Here is a 6225-nt window from a genome sequence, read left to right as displayed (position 1 = left end):
GTTTCGCCCCACGTGGCGACCTGGCGCGCTTACAGACAGTGGATTGGGCCGCACTTTTCCTTATCAGTTTGTTACAATATTTTCTTTGGCGCTTTCAACAGACCGTATCTTTTTTTACCCGCAGCATGTTCTGTCCATAGTAGCTCTGTTTAGCCCTTTTTTTTTCGTAAGTGCGCGTTTCCCGCGGCCACGAAGCCTGGAATTATGGCCTTAAAGACAGTAAATTTTGGAAATTAGAAAACATACGCATAACTGCCTGTCTTCCTTCGTGCTCTTCACGTTTCACGCGCTTTAGCAGTTGTACTAGAGTCACGGTGATAATTAAGAAGTGTTTTGCGTGAATTTATCAAATGAAGTGTTATCTTTTCAAGGTGCAGTCGCGACTGCTGCTTGGCTGCTACGTTGTTTTCACTGCAGATTATACTCTGGTTCAAACAGTTCATGTTTTCAAGAGGTCGGTGCGATAAAGAATCATAGAAATCGGAACATGCGAACAGTAGTCCACTTGTAAATTCCTAATTTAAAAGATGAAATGAAATTGAATTTCATTCGTCCTTTTTACACACGGAAGCTGGGATGCCGTTTCCTTTGTCATATGCACCAGCCGCGCTTTTTGACGACGCCGTCATTCTCGTCGTTCCCCGTACACATTTTGCTGGCGGGGCGGGTAAAACCATGGATAATAAAGAAAAAAAAAAAGCTGGTGCGACCACAGCAGAGCTCCTCGATACTTGCTCCTAATATTTTTGTGTTGGTGGGGTTGAATAGCTGCCACCCCTCCATCCACTCCTCTAAGTACACTTCTTATTTCTTTCCAGTTTTTTCCGCCTTGTGAGTAAATGCAATCGTGCGCCTAAGTCATGAGAGTAAGCATTCATCGAAAAGTGGTACTTTTAACGCTAGAATTTTTTTCTTCCATTATACTCCTGTACGCCCAGCCATGTCCTCAAGGTAACTGATATTCCTAGAAGTGACACTAAGCATTTAGACGCACGTTATATTACCTAGCCCTACGACGTGCCTTATCTATACCAAGGCGTTAGTAGAGTCGGCGACATTTTGTTGCTTTCAAGTGAGATCTATCGCTTTCGCTTCTTATGTCTCTAAGCACGGATTAAAACTTTGTGTACATTGTTTTGTGTGAATGTGCGTGCGTGCGCGTATGAGCGCGTGCAAGCGTATATTCACATGCCTTTTCCCAGAATTCCAATTACGTGCCTCTGATTACCGTAGTGTCTTCTCTTGTCGGGCTTACTTTCTGAAATGCGCATTGAGGGTAACTCCATCCAAATATCCTACTTAGTTAAAATTTGATTCTCGGGCTCTTTCTCTGTGATTAAAACTAGGTAGTACCATGTCGATACACGCCAACTTACACTCGTTTTCGCCACCCCTTTAAAAAGAAAAAGGTTTAAGAACAAAAAAAAACATTAAGAGGGTGCATGCTGCAATACGTGGACAAACAGTGCCAGTCTCACAATAGGCAGCTCCGTAGCTTAAGAATAGAGCTGGGTATGAGCAGAGGCCATAGCGCGAGTCACACTGTAAGAAGACATCTTGCAAAATTTTTAGCGCGAAAAACTCGGACAGAAAGAGTAGACGACACGAGCGCTTTAAGAATAGAGCTGGGTATTGATATGTTTTGCCGTGCTAGTAGCGTGTCCCACCAGGCATCAGATCCAGGATCACCGCCGCATTGCCGAAGGAGGAAGGAAACGTGGGCCGGAGACGGGGAGTAGGGGAAGTGAAGGAAAAACTGTATTCACATGGTTACATGAATATTTACATTATTTACATAGAGCGGGACTGAGAATGGCTCTCAGTGGAAGGGGAACGTCTTCGTCAACCGTAGTCGACTGGAGCTAGCAGGCTTCTCTCGGCCACACTCACGGCCGAGTTAAATATCGTTCGGTTTCCCCAGATCCCTGGCTGGGGAATAATGGTCGACGAGCACTGTCCAATCGGATGGACCGAAGGGGACGTTCTTGTTACCACCCACGGCTGGGCAGGTGCGAGCTTTTCCCCTCTCCCGCAGCTGGGTCGATGAGAGGAGGAGATGCCGACTCATCCAGCCCTGCGGGAAAGGAATCTCCCGAAGTCTTCCAGCAGGTGAATGAACTTGCTTCCCCGCCGAATGCCCAGAACGCGAGTCGGGGCCACAGAATTCTTCAATTATCCGCCAGCGTGACCGGCGCCAGCCCGTCGCCTCCTCTGTGGTCGCTCGAACAATACCTCCTGCATTCCTGCTACACTAATCCGCTCAAGGAATTTCGCTTGGGTTACTGCTGACAATGGCCTTTGAAATTCCTGCTACACTAATCCGCTGAGGCTCGGAGGGGCATTCCAAGCATCCCACTTCCCACCGCCGTCGCGGGGTTGTCGGCCTCGATGAATGTTCACGGTAGCTGCATGATCGGGCCCACGTGGTCCGAAGTACAGTCACAACAGCACGTCCGCCGCCCGAAGAGGTCTCGTAGTGGTTGCAGCCAACGCTGCTGCGCGCAGAGACCTGGAGTTGTGTCCGTTCGGCTTTTGGTCACAGCTGGGCCCAAAGGTTCTTCTTGCTTCGTTGACAACTGTAACGGTCTCAACCAGCAAGGTACACAGCCCAACAAGCAGAAAGCGCCAAACCGACTTTAAGAACTGCCAAGCTGTTTTCGGTCGACAAAGTCTGTTTAGAGAAAATGAGCTGTCGCGTGAAATTTACGTCCTCCTCCGAAAGTTTCCAAGTTTGACCAAACCAGAATACAGAGAGCTTGTTTAGCCAAAAGGGAAAAATTTCCTAAAATTTTGGGGGGGTGCCGTAGCACGGTGTATGTCACAGAAAGCCACCGCCCGTGAGAGCACAAAGGGAAGGTGGAGCTGCTGAACACACATGCAAAACAGACAAAAATGATTCCCGCTAAAGCAAAAAAAAAAAATACAAATTTGCATAGCGGATTGACCTCCGTGGAGTCAGGAAAGGGCATTACGCGGGAAAGCTTCGGCTGAGGCCATCAGCGTTTCCATTACCGCGCACTTTACTGCAACGCATGTAAACTGAGTCCCGCAATGCCAAGCTCCGAAATTTCGCTCTCATTTCGCATAGGAGAGTGATATGAACAAAAGAAAAAAAACAAGCATTAAACTCAATATGAGATTATGCGTCATATCCGCCCCTTGCGCGGCCGTGGTCCGACAGCTGCTTTAGCAGATGAGACATTACATAATTCTAGGAATTTCAGCTTGCATTTCTGTACAGGAGAGTTAAATGAACAAAAAGAAACAAGCAATAAACTGTATAGGATTATTCCTCGAAACCGTCCAGAAACAACGTTACGATTAGAGGAATTTACTGGTTCCTATTCTTCAGCCGCCCCCTGCGCGGCCGCGGTCCGATTGCTGCTCTAGCAGGTGCAACAGGACACAAGGCTAGGAATTTCAGCTTGGGACCCTTGACTGTTTCTCGTCCAAGTCTCGCGGTTCTGAAGTTTGGCTGACGCTCAGAAAGCAGAATGCGAGAAGGGAACGAACGGGTGCGAATGCCGTGCCAGCGTATCCGTCTCTCTCGGATTGGGTTCGCGCGTTGCGTTCTCTTGGCTTGTGTTCCCACGGGGCGGGTGCGAACTCTTGAGCACCGAGGTGCCAAATTGGGGTGGCTACGCGGTTCGGATTTTAGTCGAGCATTCAACAAGAGCCGCACTTTCCCCTTGATTAACTCTTCCCGTTTGGCCACCTCTATACGCTTCCGCTCCGTGGAAACCCTCGCTGTTGGTTTGCGGGGCGCGTCACTAGCCATCGCGGAACCGTCACAGGTTAAGTCGTCGGCGTTCGCCTCATTGTCAGTTTGTGATCCAGCCTGCTCTGGCTCACTACCGTGAGAGTTTATGAGGGTTACAGGGCCACGTTTGCCCTCTTCACCCACGTGCTCTGCTGGCGCTGCGAATTCTGGAGCCTTCGAACTGGTGAGGACCTGCGCAGCGTTATCTCCAAGACTAAGGCCCTTTTCTTTGGGCAGCATATCCAAGCGATTTGGGAAAATCGAGGGATGCTGCATAGGCAGGTCTTGGGAGACGGCTGCCTCGGTCAGACGCAGCTCGAGCGGGCTCTCGATCGCGACGCGGGCATTAAGTTGGTCGTGTTGGATACCTTTCCTATCCTTATACTGGCGGTACAGCAGGCCAGAACGGAGCTGGAAAGGTATTTTCTCCCGTGACACACCTATGTCACTTTGGGGACTCAACTTGCGTAGAGATTGGTCTTTCTCTTGCTCAGCGGTGAACGTTTCTCTGTCCACACGAAGGAGTTCGAGAAAGCCATCCGAGTGGGGTAACACAAGATTGGAATTCAATTCCTCACCTAGCTCCAGGTCATCACTTGCGTCTGATTCGGAAGACTCACTATCGCCTGCACTACTATCGGTACTCTTTACCCCTGTGCTAGTAGTGAGTAAGTCCTGGGCTGGCTCGTCATGTGGTAACGCGGAGCCGTCACAGCTTAAGTCGCCGGCGTTCGTCTCATCGTCTGTTTGTGACAAAGCCTGCTCTAGCTCATCACCGAGAGAATTTACAGGCTTCGAGCTTACAGGTTGAGGTTTGCCCTCTTCAACCACGTGCTCTGCTGGCGCCGCGACCTCACGAGCCTTCGAAATGGCAAGGACCTGCGCAGCGTTATCTCCAAAACAAAGGCCCTTTTCTTTGGGCAGCATATCCAAGCGATTTGAGAAAATCGAGGGTTGCTGCTTAGGCAGGTTTTGGGAGACGGCTGCCTCGGTCAGACGCACCTCGAGCGGGCTCTCGATCGCGACGCGGCCAGTTGGCAAAGAGACGCTGGTTTCATTGGAGCATAACTCAATTTCGGGTGTTTGGTCGCGAGCGGCTGTCGTTCCCTGATCGTTGAACAGATCATTGTTTCGAGGCAGCGCTGAGGCGCCTTCCTCGCTTACAATAGAACTTGCAGTTGCCGCTTTCAGCGCGCGACTGCTTTCTGGAGGACGACATTTTTGCGCTGCGCCTAAGTCTTTCTGGGTTGAAAGGACAATCTGTGCGGCATCGCGCTTTTCAGCTAACGCCGCGCTCTGGCCTGGAGCCCCACAGTCGCTGTCAGGTTTGCCCTCTTCAACTACGTGCTCTGCTGGCGCTGCGAATTCACGAGCCTTCGAAGTGGTAAGGACCTGCGCAGCGTTATCTCCAAAACAAAGGCCCTTTTCTTTGGGCAGCATATCCGAGCGATTTGAGGAAATCGAGTGATGCTGCTTAGGCAGGTTTTGGGAGATGGCTGCCTCGGTCAGACGCACCCCGAGCGGGCTCTCGATCGTGACGCGGGCAATGAGCAAAGACACGCAGTTTTCATTGCCGACTTTAATTTCTTCTCGCGCCGAAACCTCCTGATTTAATGTCGAATTCCTCTCGGCGCGCTTTGCCTCTAAAATTTGTTGCAACTCCAAACGCTTTAGAGCAATTTCTTTATCCAACCTGTCAGCCTCCTTTTTAGCGGCTTCCTTGCGGTAAAGGCGTTCTCTTTCAATCCTGTCGGCCTCCTTCTTAGCGGCTTCCTTGCGGTAAAGGCGTTCTTTTTCAACCCTGTCGGCCTTCTCCTTGCGTTCCTTTTCAACCCTGTCGGCCTCCTCCTTAGCGTTCCTGATTCCCTCCTGAATGACTTCCCAGGTCTCCCAAATTTTGTCACCCTCCCCCTTAGCACCACATTCCTTAATAGCCTCAATCAGCTGCGGCTTTCTGTGACTTTTCCTGGCCTCAATACCCAGCTTTTCACACAGCAACATCAACTCTGGCTTCTTTAGCTTGCTCAAATCCATGGCAATTCCCGAACGAGGACTTTCAAAAATAAGCTGCTACGTGAAATGCTTAAGCGAGCACGTGCAGAAAAACAATCTACAGGTAGTGATAAATTTCCAGAGTTATCAAGCCTGGCAGATTCTTAAAGAAAGTCAAGCGCTCACCACTGCTGAAGCCAGGACCAAGCGTGGAAGATCCCGCCGCTGCCAACCAGTTGATATGTTTTGCCGTGCTAGTAGCGTGTCCCACCAGGCATCGGATCCAGGATCACCGCCGCATTGCCGAAGGAGGAAGGAAACGTGGGCCGGAGACGGGGAGTAGGGGAAGTGAAGGAAAAACTGTATTCACATGGTTACATGAATATTTACATTATTTACATAGAGCGGGACTGAGAATGGCTCTCAGTGGAAGGGGAACGTCTTCGTCAACCGTAGTCGACTGGAGCTAGCAG

The sequence above is a fragment of the Amblyomma mixtum genome, chromosome 1 (genome assembly GCF_055824585.1).
Source record: "Amblyomma mixtum isolate Tamu chromosome 1, ASM5582458v1, whole genome shotgun sequence".
Lineage (NCBI taxonomy): Eukaryota > Metazoa > Arthropoda > Arachnida > Ixodida > Ixodidae > Amblyomma > Amblyomma mixtum.
Note: the sequence above shows the minus strand (reverse complement) of the source record.